The 23500-nt window shown below is 39.4% G+C and overlaps 1 protein-coding gene and 1 non-coding gene across 3 annotated transcripts in view; both read right to left on the bottom strand.

The window, feature by feature from the left end:
- TMTC2 (transmembrane O-mannosyltransferase targeting cadherins 2) overlaps nt 1-23500 on the bottom strand; it is a 461860-nt gene that overhangs the window by 120508 nt on the left and 317852 nt on the right. The window lies entirely within an intron of this gene.
- On the bottom strand, nt 5163-5267 carry LOC129537290 (U6 spliceosomal RNA). The gene has a single exon (XR_016037753.1). It is a non-coding gene; the product is annotated as a U6 spliceosomal RNA (small nuclear RNA).

The following is a 23500-nucleotide window of genomic DNA, read 5'->3' as shown; positions in this document are numbered from 1 at the left end:
GAATACTAATCTTGTCCTCTAAACTAGATTACTCCCTTAAGACTTTACTTTTTTATCGATAGCATTCCAAATATTCTATAAATATAATTATCAGTCAACAAATGAACAGGCCAGCACTATTTTCTTATACATAACTTAATAGCATACAGTACTCTTTAGTTATTCACGTGTTCACATTTTCAGTAAACTACAGAGCTATGAATAAAGCAGTAATTTCTCCACTTTATATGTGGAAACTGCCACACGAGCCAAGGTCTGTGCTGTGCTTAGTTTCTCAGTTGTGTCCAACTCTTTGCGACCTCATGGACTGTAGCCTGCCAGGTACCACTGTCCATGGGGATTCTCCAGGCAGGAATACTGGAGTGGGTTGCTGTACCCTCCACCAGTGAATCTTTCCAACTCAGGGATTGAACCCAAGCCTCCTGATAAACCATAAAAAATGGTCCTCAGATTAGCCTGATTCTCATCCAAATATTTATATCCCAATAAGGGATTACTTGTGCCTTCAGCATTGGTAGGAACACCAGATGTGGGCATGGGTGTTCAGTCATATCCAACTTTTTTGCAATCCCATGGAAGATACAGCCTTCCAGGCACCTCTGTCCACGGGATTCTCCAGGCAAGAATAAATGGGTTGCCATTTCCTTCTCCAAGGACCTTCCTGACCCAGGGATCAAACCTCTGTCTTCTGCATCTCCTGTATTGGCAGGCAGATTCTTTACCACTAAGTCAACTAGGAAACCCAGTAACATCAGTTGGAATAATGTAAAAAATAAACCAGAGGATTTTCCTTAGGTCGCCCTACTCCTATTTAGATGCTGCTTTAAGTTTACTGTAGAAGAGTCTTTTTCTGCGATTGTGATCCAGCAGTCACTTCCATACATTTAGTGTTTATTTTGGGGAAATGTCTGATGATGGTAACTGTTGCTCATTCATTCAAATGTGTATCTCCATGGACAAGAAATAAGAAAGGGAAGCAGCCAATAAAATGGATCTAAAAGCGTATATGGGCTTCCCAGGTAGTAAAGAATCCACCTGCACTGCAGAAGACCTGGGTTCTCCCCTGGAGAAGGGAATGCAACCCACTCCAGTATTCTTGCCTGAAGAATTCCATAGACAGAGGAATCTTTGTCTAGTGGGCTATAGTCCATGGGGTTACAAAGAGTTGGACACGACTGAGCATGCAAAAGCATATATGCAACTCAGTATGTGCATGCTCAGTCCCAAGCTCCTCTGTCCAGGTAATTTTCCAGACAAGAACACTGGAGTGGCTTGCCATTTCCTAGTCCAGGGGATCTTACCCACCCAAGGATTGAACCCACGTCTCTTGCATCTCCTTCACTGTCAGGTGGATTCTTTACCACTGTGCCACCTGGGAAGCCCAAAAGCTTATATATAGTTTGGTAAATGTGCTGTTTACAGCTGCATTACAGTTTGAGTGCAAAAGGAATCGCAATAAAACAGCCTTGAAAAAATAATTTGTGAAGGTCCTCATTTACAAACAGAAGAAGCATTGTTTGATAGTACATCTTAACATCAGTGTTTATATGTGAAGTGTCTTCAGGATATAAAACGTTTACTTCTCATAAGAAATAGATCATTTAAAAAAAATCTAAAAATTGAATTAAATCTTACTAATGAAGATGATTTACATCAAATCATTTAGTTCTAAAGTCCCTCTCTAAGTCATTATGCATAATAAGCCAGAGATAACCCTAATTAAAGGCAAAGTGAAGGGGCAAGGGAAATGATAACCTTCAGGATGAAATACTTTATTATTATACTACAACAATATTTACAGCAATATGTGAACCATGAACTTCCAGATGTTCAAGCAGGTCTTAGAAAAGGCAGAGGCACCAGAGATCAAATTGCCAACATCCGCTGGATCATGGAGAAAGCAAGAGAGTTCCAGAAAAACATCTATTTCTGCTTCATTGACTATGCCAAAGCCTTTGACTGTGTGGATCACAACAAACTGTGGAAAATTCTGAAAGAGATGGGAATCCCAGACCACCTGACCTGCCTCTTGAGAAACCTGTATGCAGGTCAGGAAGCAACAGTCAGAACTGGACATGGAACAACAGACTGGTTCCAAATAGGAAAAGGAGTATGTCAAGGCTGTATACTGTCACCCTGCTTATTTAACTTAGATGCAGAATACATCATGAGGAACGCTGGGCTGGAAGAAGCACAAGCTGGAATCAAGATTGCCGGGAGAAATATCAATAACCTCAGATATGCAGATGACACCACCCTTATGGTAGAGAGTGAAGAGGAACTCAAGAGCCTCTTGATGAAAGTGAAAGAGGAGAGTGAAAAGGTTGGCTTGAAGCTCAACATTCAGAAAACAAAGATCATGGCATCTGGTCCCATCAGTTCATTGGAAATAGATGGGGAAACAGTGTCAGACTTTATTTTTTTGGGCTCCAAAATCACTGCAGATGCTGATTGTAGCCATGAAATTAAAAGACGCTTACTCCTTGGAAGGAAAGTTATGACCAACCTAGATAGCATATTAAAAAGCAGAGACATTAATTTGCCAACAAAGGTCCGTCTAGTCAAGGCTATGGTTTTTCCTGTGGTCATGTATGGATGTGAGAGTTGGACTGTGAAGAAAGCTGAGCGCCGAAGAATTGATGCTTTTGAACTGTGGTGTTGGAGAAGACTCTTGAGACTCCCTTGGAGTGCAAGGAGATCCAACCAGTCAATTTTAAAGGAGATCAGTCCTGGGTGTTCATTGGAAGGACTGATGCTAAAGCTGAAACTGCAGTACTTTGGCCACCTCATGCGACGGGTTGACTCACTGGAAAAGACTCTGATACTGGGAGGGATTGGGGGCAGGAGGAGAATGGGACGACAGAGTATGAGATGGCTGGATGTCATCACTGACTCGATGGACATGAGTTTGAGTGAACTCCGGGAGTTGGTGATGGACAGGGAGGCCTGGCGTGCTGTGATTCATGGGGTTGCAAAGAGTTGAACACGACTGAGCGACTGAACTGAAGTGAACAATATTTACCAGAATATTTACCATCAAATTATCAGGGACCCAAAATTTGACATTCATTTTTTAGGGGCAGAATACTTTATAAATATATATATATAATATATATAAATATAATAATTTAAAAATAGTAGAATAATGTTACAAATAAAAAAAATGAATGTAGCTAAATAACTTAGTGATAATAGTTTGTGTTTCTCACTGAATTGTCCCTCAAGTTTCACTGTCTATAACTGTCACGTCTTTTGTGATCTCTTTTCCTAAATGTCCCACAGCAGAAGCCACTTCACAGACACTTGGAATATATTGTCATTAAGCCTAAACATATGTCAAATTAAGGGCAGCCAGTGGTGACAGGGAGTGACCTCACAGTGTCCATGGGTAGCATCCAGAATAAGTGTTGAGACCTCAGCAGGGAGGTATGGCTCTGGGGCATGCCTGGGCAAGGCTGCAGCCCAGAACCACAACTCCCAGACCTGAGCAAAGCTTCCCTGAAACCCATCCCAGGTCCCACTGCACAGCCATCAGACTTCAGGGTGAGGAATTAGCTCAGACCCAGTTGACTAAGGCAGCTTCCTTCCTAGGTTTTTGAATACCAATAAGCCTTCAGATTTAGGTGAACCTTTGGACAGGAGGAGGCCACCAAACTGCTTGAAACGAAATGGAAGCCCAAGTGGGATAAAAGCCTGCAGCAGACTGAATTTCATTAGAAGAAGTTAAAGCGCATCAGCCATATGCAGCTGGTATTCTGGCTTCAACGTCAAACGAGTTACATTAGCAACAGGCATAAATCAGCAGCTTGTTAATACCAAAATATAGGGGTCAATATCCCTAAAAAAGGTATGCTACATTTACTCAATATCCAATTTACCTAAAAGGTAAATTCATACATCGAGGTGTTATTATTCATCTATTAGCAATGTTGCTCCCAAATTACAGAACTCAGTATTCCTGATGGCTCATTAGAAACCGCACTCAGCTAACACACAGCTAAAGTATAGAAAAAGATGGTAAGATATTCCTGGGAGTAATTTGATATACCTCAAAACTTTTAAGTCACAGATACACTTGGCTAAACAATTACATCTCTAGTTATTTGTCCTAAGAAATACCTGTAAATTCCAAGAGGTAGCTATTTATTTTCATTACAGCATTGTTTATACAAATTCAGTGTCTACCAGCACAGACTTGGTTAACCACATGCCATTTCAAGGAAATATGTATCTATTAAAATGATTTTGTAAAAAGTAGTTAAACCACCAGACATTTTATGATCCATTTCTAAATGAAATAAGCAGGTTGCAAGATGTGCTTATGTTCTAATTAACTTTTTTTTAAATGAAAGAATATTTTAAAGAGGAGGCTAGCACTGCCTCTATCACTGGCTCATTTTACTGCTGGATTTCAAAGGTGAATGAGAGGGTTGGTTCTCTGGTATCTTAAGACTGATGCAAAGGGAAGTACACACCTAAAGTAAACTATTAAAAAAAATACTGCTGCGTTAGTGTCAAACTAAGTGTCCTGAGAACACAGAACAACTTCATCCACTGGAAAGGGAATTATTCAGAGATGTGACATTTCACTACACAGAAATGAAATAAGCTCCCGCTATGTCCCATGCTGTGTTACAGTCCTGGTAATGAAGTTCCTGCCTTCCTGCAGTTCACACTCTAGTGGTGGAATGGCAGTTCACACTCTAGTGGTGGACTGGCAGTTCACACAGGAGCAGTGACACTGTCGGGCTAAAGTAGTTTGGTAAAAAAAAAAATCACAAAGGCTAATGTGAGAGAGCAATACACACTGGGGAGTTTGAGAAAGTCGTCAAGAAAAGTCTCTGTTGATGCTGGAAAAGCAACCTAAGTAAAGGAAGTGAGTGAACCATGCAAAGATGCGGCATGTTTGGAATGTTAGCGCCTGACAAGAAAACCAATATGGCGGCAGGGGAGTAAACCCCACCAAGAATCACAGGGAATGCACGTGAGAGGCTGGGGTGATCAGACTGCCTAAGGCCACGTCAGCACCGTGAGGGGTCTGGAGTTAACGTTTTTTGGTAGTAAAAGTCACAGTTTCAATACTGGATGTCACATGTTGCGTTGACTTGTAGCATTTCCTTGGTGTTAACCAGCAAAGCCAACCAACAGCCTCTAGGAACGACACAAATATGGAACACTTCATGAATGTACGTCATCCTTGTGTGAGGGCCGTGATAATCCTCTCTGTATCATTTCAACTTTAGTGTATGTGCTGCTGAAGCAAGCCCTGGAATTTCCCTTAACTAGAACAGAACACCAAGGAGGGTTTCAGATAGAAGCACAACATGATCTCACACACTTTTACAAAAAAACCTGAGATCTGGACCGGAAAACTGACTGCATCAGGCACAGAAAAAAGGGAGACCACTTAGGAGGCTGTTAATACTCCATGGCAAAGACTAGGGTAAAAGCAGTGGAGCCAGTGAGATGTGGCTAGATGTGGAGTATCTTGCAGATGTATGACTGATAAGATTGGATATAGGTATAACATAAAAAAAGGAGTCAAAGACAACTCCATAGCTTTGGCTTGTGGCACCTAGGTAAATGAAGATATCATTTATATACATGAGAAAGATTTCTTGAGAGCAAGTGTTGGTAGGAAGGGGCATGTGTAGTGGAGTAATCAATTCTGATTAGATTGAGATGCTATAGCAGGAGAGTATGGAGGACAAATTCAGAAAGCCTGACCAGAGAGGAAGTCACAGATAAAGCCTTGGCAAAAACACCAGATATCTGGTAGCTTCCCTGAGAAGTTAAAAGAAAACTTGCAAGAATGCCAAGAGGAAAGCAAAAAAAGAAAAAAGGGAAAAAACAAAACCAAACAAAAACAAAACAAGCATTCTATTTAAAGCATGGTTTCAGTAAAAGAGAAGAAAAAATATATTAAATTATTATATAAAATAAGTACCTTGACTTTCACAATATTTGAAATATTTTATTAGTAAAAAAATAAATTATACATAGCTTTCTATATAGCTTTGACATTTATGAGTAAGATAATAGTTAAGATTTTAAGGTATTCATACAAATATCCAATTTCTAAAATATAATGAAAGATGCTTAGCTTTATTCAGATATCCTGTTATATAACAAATTTTTACTTTCTTTCTACCTCTGTTCACTTGCATATTTTCCCTTCGGCTTAAAGAGGTCATCCACACATACTACAATAACATTTCAGTAGGAGATAATTAATTTGATAGGATACAACCACATCTTAAGCTCTATCTGAGCTAACTGCTTAGGCTGTTACATTGCATTGCTACCCTAAACTCAGTTAAAACTCTTCTCCATCTATAATATAAATATATGAGAATATTTTATTATCAAAATGTCTGAGGATATTGTGGTAAAGTAAAAATTTTCTTTAAACTCATTTATAATTAAATTGTGTTTTCTTTAAACACATATAGACTAAAATTTTACTTTCAGTTCAGTTCAGTTCGGTCGCTCAGTCGTGTCCGACTCTTTGCAACCCCATGAATCACAGCATGCCAGGCCTCCCTGTCCATCACCAACTCCCAAAGTACACTCAAACTCATGTCCATCAAGTCGGTGATGCCATCCAGCCATCTCATTCTATGTCGTCCCATTCTCCTCCTGCCCCCAATCCCTCCTAGCATCAGACTCTTTTCCAGTGAGTCAACTCGTCGCATGAGGTGGCCAAAGTATTGGAGTGTCAGCTTTAGCATCAGTCCTTCCAATGAACACCCAGGACTGATCTCCTTTAGAATGGACTGGTTGGACCTCCTTGCAGTCCAAGGGACTCTCAAGAGTCTTCTCCAATACCACATTTCAAAAGCATCAATTCTTCGGCGATCAGCTTTCTTCACAGTCCAACTCTCACATCCATACATGACCACGGGAAAAACCATTGCCTTGACTAGACGGACCTTGGTTGGCAAAGTAATATCTCTGCTTTTTAATATACTATCTAGGTTGGTCATAACTTTCCTTCCAAGGAGTAACCGTCTTTTAATTTCATGGCTGCAATCAGCATATGCAGTGATTTTGGAGCCCAAAAAATTAGTCTGACACTGTTTCCACTGTTTCCCCTTCTATTTGAATGAAGGGGAATGGGACCAGATGCCATGATCTTTGTTTTCTGAATGTTGAGCTTCAAGCCAACCTTTTCACTCTCCTCTTTCACTTTCATCAAGAGGCTTTTGAGTTCCTCTTCACTCTCTGCCATAAGGGTGGTGTCATCTGCATATCTGAGGTGATTGATATTTTTCCCAGCAATCTTGATTCCAGCTTGTGCTTCTTCCAGCCCAGCCTTCCTCATGATGTACTCTGCATAAAGTTAAATAAGCAGGGTGACAATATACAACCTTGACGTACTCCTTTTCCTATTTGGAAACAGTCTGTTGTTCCATGTCCAATTCTAACTGTTGCTTCCTGACCTGCATACAGGTTTCTCAGGAGGCAGTTCAGGTGGTCTGGTATTCCCATCTCTTTCAGAATGTTCCACAGTTTGTTGTGATCCACACAGTCAAAGGCTTTGGCATAGTCAATGAAGCAGAAATAGATGTTTTTCTGGAACTCTCCATGATCCAGCGGATGTTGGCAATTTGATCTCTGGTGCCTCTGCCTTTTCTAAAACCTGCTTGTACATCTGGAAGTTCATGGTTCACATATTGCTGAAGCCTGGCTTGGAGAATTTTGAGCATGACTTTACTAGCATGTGAGATGAGTGCAATTGTGCAGTAGTTTGAGCATTCTTTGGCATTGCCTTTCTTTGGGATTGGAATGAAGACTGACCTTTTCCAGTCCTGTGGCCACTGCTGAGTTTCCCAAGTTTGCTGGCATATTGAGTGCAGCACTTTCACAACATCATCTTTCAGGATTTGAAATAGCTCAACTGGAATTCCATCACGTCCACTAGCTTTGTTTGTAGTGATGCTTTCTAAGGCCCACTTGATTTCACATTCCAAGATGTCTGGCTCTAGGTGAGTGATCACACCATCGTGATTATCTTGGTCGTGAAGATCTTTTTTTGTACAGTTCTTCTGTGTATTCTTGCCACCTCTTCTTAATATCTTCTGCTTTTGTTAGGTCCATACCATTTCTGTCTTTTATCCAGCCCATCTTTGCATGAAATGTTCCCTTGGAATCTCTAATTTTCTTGAAGAGATCTCTTGTTTTTCCTATTCTGTTGTTTTCCTCTATTTCTTTGCATTGATCACTCAGGAAGGCTTTCTTATCTCTCCTTGCTATTCTTTGGAACTCTGCATTCAGATGCTTATATCTTTCCTTTTCTCCTTTGCTTTTCACTTCTATTCTTTTCACAGCTATTTGTAAGGCCTCCTCAGACAGCCATTTTGCTTTTTTGCATTTCTTTTCCATGGGGATGGTCTTGGTCCCTGTCTCCTGTACAATGTCACAAACCTCCGTCCAGAGTTCATCAGGCACTCTATCAGATCTAGTCCCTTAAATCTATTTCTCACTTCCACTGTATAATTATAAGGGATTTGATTTAGGTCATATCTGAATGGTCTACTGGTTTTCCCTATTTTCTTCAATTTACATCTGAATTTGGCAATAAGGAGTTCATGATCTGAGCCAGCATCTCAGATTGAAGGAATAGAGGCGGGCTATTCGAAAAGGTTGAAGGTAGAGCCCACCTGGCAGATAGATTACATGAAGGAATTCGTCCTTATCTGTTTTGTCAATATCACTCTAAGGGTTGTGTGGATAACAGTTGTAATGGGAACAGAAGGATGCAGGCAGATTAATCCAGGCTTTTAAAAGAGAGTGATGGGCTGATAATGGAGAGGAAGATTAGTGGGCTGACAGGAGGGATATTTAGGTAATACAGATAGGATTTCAAGATGGATAGGACAGGGAGAGCCTGTGAGATGGAGGTCACAAAGATGACCTCAAGGTTTCTGATCCTGAAACTGAGATAAAGTAAGTAAATAATGGAAAAAGACCAGGTTAAGGGAGGAAAATCACAAGCTCAGTTCTGAGAATTATACAGACTGAGGGACCTTTGAGACATCTGAGCTGTCAAAGATGTGGTTTGTTAGTCAGGCTGAGTCAAGAACTGAACTGAAGTAAGGTACAACAGTATTTCAAGAAGACACGAGTAGTCAATTACGTCAATTTCTGAAAAACACCCAATTGGCTTAGTGACACAAAGATCAGACACTAGTAAGTTCAGTCAGGTGTCTCTTTACAGAATAACAGGTCTTGAAGCCAGAAGGAGTGGGGGACAGTCTGGGGAGAGGGTTGAGGAAACTGATGCCCTCCGTCAATATGTCTGGCTCTGAAGGAGAGGGGACATGATCATGTCAGTAGAAGAGAATGAGACATATTGAGTGTTTGGAAAAAGAACACAGAAAATCAAAACATAAATTGAAACTGGAAATAAAGATTAATGTGTAGATTTATTTTTTAATAGTTGAACTGAAAATTAAAAGAGAAAACCTCAAAATTCTAGAATTCTTAGTTAACTTTCCAATTATAACCAAGGCCAAAATAAACCAGTCTGGAATTCTTTAAACTGAGTCTTTTCTTTCCGGGTCCCCTAAGAGAACATTTGATTCCTGCTTTTCTTGTGACCCTTACCAGCCCCTTACCATATGCACTCTTATTCCCACTTGTAATCTCTTCTAATCGTAAACCACTGTAGGAGATTGGTTTAGTCAACACACTGGAAAAGACTCTGATGCTGGGAAAGGTTGGGGGCGGGAGGAGAAGGGGACGACAGAGAATGAGATGGCTGGATGGCATCACCGACTCTGTGGACATGAGTTTGAGTGTACTCCGGGAGTTGGTGATGGACAGGGAGGCCTGGCGTGCTGTGATTCATGGGGTCGCGGAGAGTCGGACACGACTGAGCGACTGAACTGAACTGAACTGAACTAGCCAAGAGCTGGGACTTCCCTGGTGGCTCAGACAGTAAAAGCATCTGCCTACAATGCGGGAGACCTGGGTTTGATCCCTGAGTTGGGAAGAACCCCTGGAGAAAAAAATGGCAACCCATTCCAGTATTCTTCCCTGGGAAATCCCACTGATGGAGGAGCCTTGCAGGCTACAGTCCATGGGGTTACAAAGAGTTGGACACGACTGAGCAACTTCACTTTTGGCCAAGGGCCAGATGCTGTGTGTGTGTGAAGTCTCTTCAATCATGTCTGACTCTTTGTGACCCTATGGACTGTGGCCCTCCAGGCTCCTCTGTCCATGGGATTCTCCAGGCAAGAATACTGGAATGGGTTGCCATGCCCTCCTCCAGGGGATCTCCCTGACCCAGGAATCAAACGTGAAACTCTTACATCTCTTGCCTGGGCAGTTGGGTTCTTTCCCACTAGCACCACCTGGAAAGCTGCCAGATGCATGGTAGGTAGTCATAAATGCATGAAAACTTTAAATATCTTGGAAAAGCACATACTGAAAACACACTTCATACTCTCATTGGGAAGTCCTGTTGCCTCCATGATAGTGTGTAGGCTTCAGTGGGTAAATCTGACAAAATCATGAGGCTCGAGTGATACCCAGAATGTCACCCCTGTCACTTTTGTCAATACCTCTTCTATACAAGGGGAAAAAAAAGAAACCATAATTTCAATTAGCCTTCCGTGGTCCATAAGCTGGCACCACAAGTTGATGAAAACAGACACTAACAGGACACTTTAGATGGACAAAGCGGTCCATGTGATCTGTTTCAGGAATCAGTGTCATTGGAAAGCCCCCAGATTTAGCTATTGCAACAACTCCAACCATTCGGCTACACTGTTTGTGCAAATGGGTGCTTCTTGTTTGTCATAAGAAATTGCTGGATTGCTCCATCCCAAACTGTTTAGCCATGACTTGGAAAGCTGCTATGCTGATTGGTCCCCAAAAGGCAGCCTTGGCTCACAGAGCACAGAAATGACACTTGTGTTCAGAAGTTAAATCCCATGGGGATGGTTAGGAAAGCTGCATTGTGAGAGTGAAGAAGCAGGAGTGCCAACAACAGCTGCATTGCAGCTGGGTCACAAAGGAGAACAAGCAATCCCTTGACACCATAAAAGGTAGTGGATGACAGGGAGGCAATCTCTGCACCTCCATTTGTCACTGGCAGGCTGCCACAACTCAAAAATCCAAATGCTTTCACAAGAAGATAAAGCCAGATAGAAATAATTCCCTAATTTCATACCTTTCTTTGGTCGAAATCTTTAGCAGTAAGGATAGAGAGGGTTATTTAATTTATTTAGATGTAAACTTCTTTGATGACTGAACCAGTATACTGAATAAATGCACGGGATTCAGTCGCAGAAAGTGTTAGTCACTCAGTCGTGTCTGACTCTTTGTGACCCATGGACTGTAGCCCACCAGGCTCCTCTGTCCATGGAATTCTCCAGGCAAGAATACTGGAGTGGCAGCCATCTCCTTCTCCAGAGGATCCAACCCAGGGATAAAACCCATGTCTCCTGCATTGCAGGCAAATTCTTTACCATGAGCGCACTAGGAACCTGGATTCTAGTCTGGTTCTGATACCAAGAAGATGAATCACCAAGGAAAGCCACTAATTTGAATAGGTTTGCTTTTCTCAATTGTCAGTCAAAGGATATGGACTGATTAAACTCTACTGGTTTAAAAAATGGAGTTCAATTCAGGGAAGTCATCATTGGTTAAAAATTCAGATTAAAGAAACTTAAGCTCTTAATTCACAGTATACTCCTTTGCTTCCATTGCTTTTCAATCCATGACAGAGAAAAGGAATGCCAGTTCCTTTTTGCCTAGATCCAGCCAGCTGACACTGAGACTGTGGATAGTAGCCAAGACCTAAAACTCACTGTATTTTACTTTAGTATCAAACAAAATTAAATGGAATTGGAATGAATGACCCCCTTATTTTCTTCTGAAAGGACTTTAAGGTAAAGATGCCTATCAAAGGTAAAATGTCCTGAAAGTGAAAGTGGCTCAGTTGTGTCCAGCTCTTTGGGACCACATGGACCATACTGTCCATGGAATTCTCCAGGCCAGAATACTGGAATGGGCAGCCTATCCCTTCTCAAGTGGATCTTCTTGATCCAGAAATTGAACCAGGGTCTCCTGCATTGCAGGAAGATTCTTTACCAACAGAACTATCAGGGAAGCCAAAGTGTCCTAGAAAGGTTCTTATACCAACCAGACCACATGCATATTGAAATAGTATACTGTGCTTCTCATTTTGTAAGTAGTTCTCAGAAGTAATTCTGGTTTGCCTGAAACTACACTACGTTCACTGTTATAGTTCAAAAATAATAGCCACCCCTTCTTGGTTTGGACAAGTATTTTACAGTTACCCTAATTCTTGTTTCCCTCTCACAAGTATTCACCTAAATCAGACAAGTCAACAATGGCTTGCAATTGCAATGACACTGCAGTATCAGCTGAAACCAGGAGACTCCAATAGCAGCATCGGTGAGGTCTTACTGTGACCTCAGCTTCCTATTTCTGCCACACTCCTAACAAAGAAGACATGAACAAAGATATCCTTTCACAGCACAAGGCCATCTGATCTTTGTCAAGTGTAATTAAGTTTCCATTCATCTCTGCTTCCCCAAGACAGATTTTTCTGGGAGTCTGTTGTCCTAGCGCGTTGCAATTCTACTTTCTCTTTACAGGTTATATGATAAGAACAGAAACACTGTAAGAGCAGCTTACTACATGCCAGGTGCTATTCCAGGCACTTTCTGTGTATCGTCATATTAAATCCTTATATTACACCTGAAATATTATTATTATCTGTTTTACAAAGTAAGAAACTGAGGGGGCAGTGAGATTAGTCTACTTTGTCCAAGGCACAAAAGCTTGATTTGTCAGAACTGGGGTTCAAACAGAGACAATCTGGTTTCACAGTTAAGGTATTACATTATTGTAATATACTGGTAATATACTGTAATACTGCTCCAGAAGTTTATTACAAGGAATCATTATGCTATTTAAAGATGAGCTTAATGGAGCAGGTCTACCCATACACTCATGCACCACCACCCCCACTCCCATCCCTCAGCAGAGATTCAGAGAGTATCCACTGTATGCCAAGCACGGTGTCAGACAGTGGATTATGAGATGACTCCTGCTCTTATAGACTGAATAATACCATGGTGACTCTGGAAATGGGCATTTACCAACTGCAAGATCATACTTAAAAGGGCTCTCATTGTACATAGTACCTAAGGAGAAAACAGAAATGAAGGAATCTGTTGTGTCTGAGCAAGTCCAGGAAGGGGAGGTCTCAAAAAGGAGGTATCATACTTCAGCTGGTTCACAGACAGAGAAAAAGTTGGCCAACATCGAGACAACAGACTACCTGCTCAGTCCAAGTGCTGGTGGCTTACAAGTTCTCTTTACAATATCCAAATTCAGGAAATTATTAAGAAAGTCAGTCTAATGGAGAAAATGTTCCTTGTTTTAACACCATTAAAATACCCTGCAGCTAACAAAGGTTCATTTGATACCAACCATCTCAAAACCCACATATTTGAAAAAATAAGGTTACTTAACAACACAAGTGACCAAATATCTACTTTTCCTAGTCTAATAATTCTTGAGTTACCTTCTGTGAATAATAAACTTCTGTGACTTACAAAGAAAGAGCTACTGAAATTAAATATTAAACAATGTTTAGTAAGCAAAGCTCATTCACTTTAATTTCCAGAGTGTGAAGTGACCAGAGGTAGTACATACACAATTATAGGAACCTTTAATCCAGGCAAAAACGGAAGACACACACACACAGTAAATGGTCAGAGACTGGCAGATTACCAGGAGAATGAGTTTGTGTGTATAACTGCGTATGACAAGCATATCTGCAAACTGGATCCTTCCCAAGTCTCAGCAGAGTGTGCGAGGAGAAGTGTATACACATGGGTGTTTTGGCATTATTACAGAATAAGATTTTCTCTCTCTTAAGAGAAAATGTGTAAGATCATAAGAAAATGTGGGTCATTAAACAGGAAAAAAAATCAAGTACAGAGGTGACAGAGAGATGGAAAATAGGAAGTCTGAACTTCTCTGCCTCTAGATAGACAATTTAATAGTCTATTTAATAGTCTTCATTATCTAATGAAAGGTCTAAATTATCTAAATTATCACTGTCAACATCTCATGCCCTCTTGATCTCGACTGGAAAAATGTGCCATGAAGGCTTCGTAGAACTCATTAGATATCAACCTCCCAAATAGTCTTTGTCAAATTAGGAGCTATGAATTGATGGGTACATTTTAAGTAGTAATTTTGATGACCTGCTGGAAGCCAACTGTGGATTAGCCTGAGAGTGAGAGACTCCTGAAGGCCAGTCTTTGGGTGGAGGGTGTGGTTCCCACTCTTTCATGGTCTTAATGTCCAAAGAACCCAACAAGGTTCTCAGAGTAAAGAACCAAAAAACATCCCCTCCTGGTGAAGGCAGGTGAAGAAGAATAACCTTTGTGAAATATACTCCATTATGAATTCAACATATCCAACATCCCACACACAAAAATTACATAGCATGACAAAAGGAAAGAAAAACACAGTCCAAAAAGACGAAGTTAGTGTCAGAACCATACTAAGGTACTGAAACATGAAACACATTATAACTGTCAGAAAAGAAACTTGAAATAACTATGATGAACATGTCAAAGACTCTAATGGAAAAAGTAAACATGCAGAAACACATGTATAGTGTATGCAGAGAGAAAATTCTAAGGAAGAATGAAAAGGAAATGCTAAATATCATAACAGAAATGAAGAATAAATTTAATGAGATCATTAGAAGACTCAACATGACCACAGAAAGAATCAATGAATTTAAAGATAAGTCAATAGAAACTTCTCATACTGAAATGCAACGAGAAAAATCAATGAAAAGTACAGAACATCCAAGAACTATAGGAAAATCTCAAAACATGTAACAAACATACCAGTAACTGGGATATCAGATGGGAAAGAAAGACAAAGGGCAGAAGAAATATTTAAAGTAACACTGATGCACAACTTTCCAAAATATAATAAACGCCAAACCATAGATTCAGAAAACACAGAGAGCACTAAGCCAGACAAATTCCCCAAATAATAAGCCTAGGCATAGTGTGTCCAAACTACAGAAAACTAAAGACAAAGACAAAATCTTAAAGTCAGGGAAAAGAAAATACCTATGGAGAAATAAGATTAAGAAATACATTCGATTTCTTGGACATACTTGGTGGTCCAGTGGTTAGGAATCTGCCTGCAGGGGACGTGGGTTCTATCCCTGATCCAAGAGGATTCCACATACCTTGGGACAATTAAGCCTGTACGCCATGACTACTGAGTCCTCGCACTACAACTACTGAAGTCCACATGCTCTGGGGCCCCTGCTCCACAACAAGAGAAGCCATCACAATGAGAAGCCCACACGCTGCAGCAAAGAGTAGCCCCTGCTTTTATTTTTTAATGTTTTTTTTATTGTGGTAAAAGTCACATATTGAACTGTACAGTTCAGTGGCAATAAGTACCTTCACATCATTGTGCAACTCTCACCATCATCCATCTCGAATTTTGCACCTTCCTAAACTGAAACTCATTAAACACTAACTCCCCATTTTCCTTCCCCACTCCCAGGCTCTTTAGGCATCCACCAGTATACTTTCTGACTCTATGAATTTGACTATTCTAGGTACCTTGTATAAGTGGAATCAAACCTAATGTATACTGAAATGCATTATTAAGGTTAACTTAATATACGTCCTATGAACAGATTGTATCTTTTCTTCTGTGCCATATAGTAGGCTCTCATTAGTTATCTATTTTATACATTGTAGTGTATAAATGGCGGAGAAGGCAATGGCAAGCCACTCCAGTACTATTGCCTGGAGAATCCCATGGATGGAGGAGCCTGGTAGGCTGCAGTCCATGGGGTCGCTAGGGGTCGGACACGACTGAGCAACTTCACTTTCACTTTTCACTTTCACACATTGGAGAAGGAAATGGCAACCCACTCCAGTGTTCTTGCTGGAGAATCCCAGGGACGGGGGAGCCTGGTGGGCTTCCATCTACGGGGTCACACAGAGTCGGACACGACTGAAGTGACTTAGCAGCAGCAGCAGCAGCAGTGTATAAATGGAGGAGGGCATGGCAACCCACTCCAGTATTCTTGCCTAGAGAATTCCCATGGACAGAGGAGCCTGGCGGGCTACAGTCCATGGGGTCACAGAGTCAGACATGACTGAGCACAGCACAGCACAGCACAGCAGGAGTGTATATAAGTCAATCCCAATCTCCCAATTTATCCCACCTTCTCTCTCCTTGGTGTCCATATGTTTGTTCCCTATGTCTAGTGTCTCTATTTCTGCTTTGAAAATAGGTTCATCTGTACTATTTACTGTTTATGAGGCTTCAGAAATGAAATCTCTCACATTTTAGAACAGACGTGGCTTCATTTACATATATGCCTCTGTGTATAGATCTGTTTGTATAAATATACACACATACATATGTCCAGATGGGGAAAAAAAAAGGCAACTTTCTTTTGGAAGTGTTGGTCCAATCACTGGAATGAAAGACATTTACTTTGAAAATGTATGCGGTCAGTACCACCTTTTATAAAAGTAAAGTAAAGCTAAGCACTCAGTCATGTCCGACTCTTTACAATCCCATGGACCGTAGCCTGCCCAGCTCCTCTGTCCATGGAATTCTCCAGACAAGATACTGGAGTGGGTTGCCATTTCCTTCTCCAGGGGATCTTCCCTACCCAGGGCTTGAACCCAGGTCTCCTGCATTGCAGGCAGACTCTTTAACAACTGAGCAAAATGTAAACATGGGTTTAAATAAGCATGCTGTTTTAATAACTAAAGATGCTCAAATTTTCTTCTATTAAAAATTATCAAGCTAGAAAAATATAAAATATAAATTATAAATGAAGTTTAACTCACATTAAAATGTGTTCACGCTTTATTACAGAACAGGAGAGTCAACATGATGCAACAGAAATAACAACAAGGTTGAAATTGTGATGTTAGGTTAGGGTGTATCATGGTCAGTCAGTCAGCGGTATCTGACTGTTTTGCAATGAACTGAGCCCACCAGGCTCATCTGTCCATGAGATTTCCCCAGCAACAATAATGGTGTGGGTTGCTATTTCCTTCTACAGGGAATATTCCTAACCCAGGGATCAAACCCATGTCTCCTACATTGGCAGGCCGATTTTTTACCACTGACCCATCTGGGAAGCCCAGTATCATCTTATTTACCCCTAAATAAAAAGCTAACATTTCTTTTCAAACATAGCATCATGATACTTAGATGTAAAGCCAGGTATGATTATTTCACATGACTTTCAATGCCTGAGAATTTGAGTATTTTGATTTTACTATTTCTGAGAATATCTGGCAAAAGAAAATCTCTCTTAACAATGACTTTCAATAACTGACATACAAAAGCAGAATAAAAGTCTGAGATACTTCAGAGGTACTTGGATTCTTAGGTCACTTGGTGGCAACAAGTAGAGTAATTATAAGATTGATTCTATAACTATACCTAAATTTAAAAAAAGATTGATTCTACATGTCAAAATGCATAATGAGAACTATCAGATTCATTATGATTTAGAGTAAAAATAATACAACGATAAGTGAATTACTGCCAGAATGCTAGTAAGTTTAGACGCGGCAACTTCATATAAAATGTTTAGCTGAACACTGCATTGAATCAAATTTTCTTCTATATTTCATTCAATATTTCAGTAGCACAATATATGTGATATACGCCTTTTCTTTTCACAGAATAAGTTTTGTGACTTCAACGGTATATATCCATAATAATCATTCAGTGAGTCACAGGAAAATTTTTTGTTTCCTGCTCCCTCCAATCTAAACATGACTGTACGGTGATTATAATTAAACAAAGGAACCTAAACGTTAGTCAACGTGCAAAGTGGGAAGAGTTTTGCTTTAGAGAAGACCAAATGGAAAAATAATCTCAGCTCTAAACAGTAATAATCATTATAAAAGGCCCAAGGAGACACACAGTGCTGCACTTCAAGATAAACTGCACTGCCACCATTCTAGCCTGGGGTATGGAACTTTTCTATGGAACTTCAAGTACTTTCACAACTGGAGTTTTATGTAGCCCAATTAACTCTGGCTAGACACAGAAATCTGGCTCAGTGCTTCCATGCAGTAGCCAAAATAAAGGTTTGCTGTGTCAAGAATTACTGTCAGAGTCTCCCATATCCTTCCTTCTCTCTTACTAATCTAACAGCCAAGTTCCTTTTACTACAATTTAGATCAATACTAATTTTACTGGCTCAAAAAAAACTACAAAATAGTTGACTGAAATAAACTGAACAAAGACACAAGGAGGACCAGAAAAAAAAAAGTAAGGATGGACACGCAACTAAAGTACATACATGGTTTTAGAAACAACTATAAAACCATTTGAAACATGGTGATAATGGAAACTTATTCCTTCCTTTCTCAATGCTTGTCCAATTTTAAATTCATGGCATTAGTCCTAGGTAAGAAAGTTCAAATAAGGAATAAATCACAATTTTGAAGAGAACTTGTGTTTAGTATTTTAACTGGACATGACATTGGTATGAAAGCTCTATATATCCTATAGTTGGGTCACCCAGGCCCAACTATGTTTAAACATGGAGGCTACCAATGACCCTAAAGCAAAACTATTTTCTAGGGCACCCTGGAACATTGATGATTGAGTAACATAGGACCTTAAAAGTGCCAATAGCCAAAAACAGAAGTCCTAAGTTCATGAGCTATAAAGCTTAATAATGAAAATGTGTTTACCCATTCAAACTAAACTAGTATTTAGAGGTAATGCCTAAAAATAAACTATTTTCATATCTTATCGGGAGGCAGGAGCACTAGCTTACTTTTAGCATCTCTAATCAGGTATAAAAGGGAGGAAAGCATCACACAAAATTATTTAATATAGAATGTATATTAATGATGCTAATTCAGAAGTCCTTGAGTATGTATTCAATTCTACTATTGAGTAGCTTATTTATTCTTGGGACATGTCTTAAATCTTAGAAGCTCAGTTTTCTCATTTATAAAAAGAAGGTAGTACTCATCATAAAGCTTCAACACATATCATTTCACATATTATTTCAACACATATCAATCAGAGGCATTCAGGAGATGTACACCCTCTTGTGCCCACCTCCCCTTCCAGGGTCTTAGAGGTAATGCCTAAAAATAAACTATTTTCATACCTTATCGGGAGGCAGGAGCACTAGCTTACTTTTAGCATCTCTAATCAGGTATAAAAGGGAGGAAAACAACACACAAAATTATTTAATATAGAATGTATATTAACGATGCTAATTCAGAAGTCCTTGAGGATGCATTCAATTCTACTGTTGAGTAGCTTATAAAATTGCACTGTGCCCACTCTATAATCAGGCCACTCTAATTCATTCACTCAGTATATGCCACTGGGAATTAGAGTGGTGCCTTAGCGTGGATTAATAATCTCAAAGCACACGCTGGCAAATGAAGGGACTAATGAGGACATGAGATTCAGACTAGGAAAACAAGAATATTTAAAAATCAGCTACCTGTACACCTTTAACTGAAATAGTTTGTTGTTGTTTAGTCACTAACTCGTGTCCAAATCTTTGGGACCCCTTAGACTGTAACCTGCAGGCTCCTCTGTCCATGAGATTTCCCAGGCAAGAATACTGGCATGGGTTGCCATTTCATCCTCCAGGAGATCTTCCTGACCCAGGGATCAAACCCATGTCTCTGTGTCTCCTGCACTGCCGGCAGACTCTTTACAGCTGAGCCAATGGGGAAGTCCAACTTGTATAGTACTATGTACTATACAGCAATTACATCTAAATAAAACTGAGGAAAAGTGACACATGTCCAGCCCTTACATAACTTAACAAGAGAAATATAAAGGAGGGTGCAAGGACAGTGGCTAAGATTGTGAAATGCCTTATACTAAAGATATAAAAAGATAAGTAAAGACTTAGTCTCTGCCCCACATTCAGGGTCAAAAGACATAGATTTATATCTGCCATTCAATTGAAAAAGTGCCACTACAGACATACTGAAAATCAGCATCATAGAAGTATAGAGAAAGGAAAAAAAAAAAAAAAACCAATTGCTTAAAAGATGCTGGAAAGACATCACAGAGGGAAATAAAATTCGAACAGGCAGAGAGAGGAAAAGGACATTTTTGTCAGAGGAATAAAAAAGGATTTGATCTACGGAACTTGTCAAAGCATTCTGGGAAATCCTAAATCTTTTTGAACTTTTCTAAATACTATCTATACTAAAAATTCTTAAAGAAAAATTTGTACAAAAATGTTCTGAAAGACATACCGCTGGCTATAATAAAAGCAGCAACATTTTTTTTGTCAAAATTGTTTCAGAAAAATATACAATATTGAAATCTTAATATACAATATAAGTCTAATTTTGTTGTAACTCAGTCGTTGCAAGTCAGTTGCAAAGTACATATTTTATCTTTGGTCAGTTCTGATGGAACAGTAAAAACACTATTTCAGTTCTTTTCCTCTCTCTTCAGAGTAATAGCCAATTCCATTTTATAATATTTTATATTTAAAGCATTCAGAAGTCAAAATGTGTGGCATTTTCTACCTTGCCAATTTCATGTTAAGTCAATGGCATTTTACCAGGCTAAGAAGCCCAAAATTAGACAAAGGCAATCCACTGGGATCAGAAATTTGCCAAATCTCATAATTCAAAAAGAAACTATTAAGGATGGTTTTGGACTTTTTGGCACTGTGAGTTTAAGCCATTCCATAATAGGGTTTATATTTCATCTAATCAGCAGGTCGGAAACTATAAAAGTTCTGTTGGTGGGGGGATTAGAATTTGAATTGTAATACATGTCTTTTCTTCCCTTCCTTCCATATGCTTCAGTAAATTAAAACTGCTAAATTTTGTTTTTAAAAATATCTTCTTAAAAATAAAGCAGCTTATAAAATCATAGCTTTAGTATAGGAAACTTAAAATATTCAGGCTTGAAAACAAGAAGGAAAAATAAAGGATACGTGGTTTCTATATACAAACTTATGTCACAGTCTAGGTATATTCAGAATTAGGTACAGATAAGTTTTCAATGTTTTTCTTTTCCAAGTGATTTTATTGGAGGAAAGATAAATCAGGCATTTGAAAATTTTATTTTTGAAGGTGGTATTTTTTGAAGGTGGTCATTTATCAATCTAATTTAAAATGTTTCTATTTTAATTCCATAAGAACATCTCTAGGCAGTAGTGGCAGCAAGAGGTATATTATGAATTCTCTTCTTATTTGGAGCTGTGTGAATTACCATCCTATCAGAATAGGAAATGGAAAAGGTTTTCGTAAGGTAAAACACATTTTTTTCTAACGGATTAGACTAGACATAGGATGATCTTGTAAATGGCTCAAGGAGCAACTCATACCCTCCAATTTTGAGTCATGTTCTTTCCCTTTCTCTGTTCCTTAATTTCTTTCATAATTCTTTCTTTCATATATTTTATTTCACTTTTTTTGTTTGTATATGAAAACATTTCCACATCTTTATTCTCCTACCCTTCAAATGAAAAGTGTTTTGCCATCACTTTTTAATTTCTAAAAGCTCTTATTTTTTCATATCTATTTCTTTATGTCATTCTGCACTCCACAAAATGCTATATTACCATCTCGAACGATTTTTTTTCCTCTGTTCCCTCATTTCCGTTTGCTAATCCATTTGTTTCAGCTCCAATCTTTTACATTTGAGGGTTTCCTAATATGACAGATGATCACTGATTGCCCATTGTTATTTTACAAGTTGAGTTAATAAAAGCTGAATGAATTCCTTAGGCTTAAACGTGCTTTCTAGACTGGAGTCACTTTTGTATGTCTGGTGAGGGAGCTAGTCATTTTCAGAGATCTCCAAATGTAGGTATGTGGAAATCTTTTCCCCAGAGTGATTCAGTTTTTCCAGATAAAAATGCTACCATTTCTTGGGAGGTGATGTTTGTGTATATGTGTTGCCGGTGGGGGGTTTCAACTCTTGTGTAGTTGTGTTCTGCATGTACTAGGGGAGGGGTACTGACAGTCTGAGTACTCCACTGGAAAACATTTGATCAGGCCTCTTTTCATTCCCCTCTGCATTCCACCCGCGACTGAGCAAGCTGTTCCAGAGTTACGGAGCTGTCTCATTCAACCTTTCCACCACTAAGAACATAGCTTCCCTTGACTTGCAGTGAGCGCTTGGTCACCAGGGCTGTGCACACAGGGAGAGACAACTGATTCCCCCATTTTATCCTCCTTAATGCACTCTCTTCTGTGTCAGCCTCTACCAAGTCTTGAGTCTCTAGATTTCTTATTTTTATCCCATTCCAAACCTCCTTTAGACTGTGGTTTATTCTGTTTTGATGAATCAGTTGTAACACCTCTTGCTGCTACCTGAGTTCCAAAAATCAACTTAAATTTCACCTCCCGTCCCATTCTGATTGTTCCTATGCGGTTATTCCTTCTCAATATTTTTTTCAGTAAAAGTTTATTCTGATTTACTCACACAATCACCATTTCTGTGCTCACCATTCTTTTCAAAACCCACTCTGTAAATCTCCTTCTAGATTTAAGTATGTTTTTTCAAAAGACACGTTTAGTGTCATCTTCTGCTAGAGTTTTCAGTGAACTGACTTTAATTTCCTGGCCTAGGAATTCCTTGCTCATTCAAGTTAAGTAAATTCAAAACCCAAACCCCAGTGAGGGGAGGACAGTGGTGACAAATTCTCTGCAAAGATTTCAGATTCCATGCTGAGAAAGGCAAACTTTCATGCTGCCCTCTTTTATCAGTATGTGAACTTTTTCTACATTGTTCTTTCACAGAGGATACATACTTTCCTACTTTATTTAGACACCTAATTCCTGGCCTTCTGTTGCTCCAAGACTTCATCTCTTATTCATCAAGAAGGAAAGACAAACAATAAGCTCCTTCCCATGGGATGTTAAGACTAGTAAACTATCCCAAATCAATTTTAAGATCAGCCTACTGTTCACTGTTCTGGTGTTTAGTTACTGTGTTATTTCCATCCTGGGGACATTCTCTTCCTACGCTTTCAGCTCAGATATGCATTAAGAGCGTATCTGTTATATTTTATTAAGCATACCTAGATGTGTTGTAGTGAGGCATTTTCTGGTTACTTAGTCTGCCTATACAATCTCTTTAATAGCATTTTAGTGGTATCTCAGAATGGAAAGGTAATACTTGTGATTGTTTAGCTTATCATCTTCTATGGGAAATAACATTATTTTTAAACAATTATAAGATACCTTCCTATGAATTTACTTAGGAATTACTTTCCTGACCATTTTCTCTATGTTTTGCTAATATTCAATTATTTTTAGTAACACTGGAGAGAAATGAAGGGATATGACTAAAATAACATAGACAATAGATTTAGATTCAGACTGAAGGCTGCTGCTGCTGCTAAGTTGCTTCAGTTGTGTCCAATTCTGTGCGACCGCATAGACGGCAGCCCACCAGGCTCTGCTGTCCCTGG

The sequence above is a fragment of the Moschus berezovskii genome, chromosome 6 (assembly GCF_049115385.1).
Source record: "Moschus berezovskii isolate FMDL1 chromosome 6, NW_MosBer_1.0, whole genome shotgun sequence".
In the NCBI taxonomy this organism is placed as follows: Eukaryota; Metazoa; Chordata; class Mammalia; order Artiodactyla; family Moschidae; genus Moschus; species Moschus berezovskii.
This window is presented reverse-complemented; position numbering and strand designations above follow the sequence as displayed.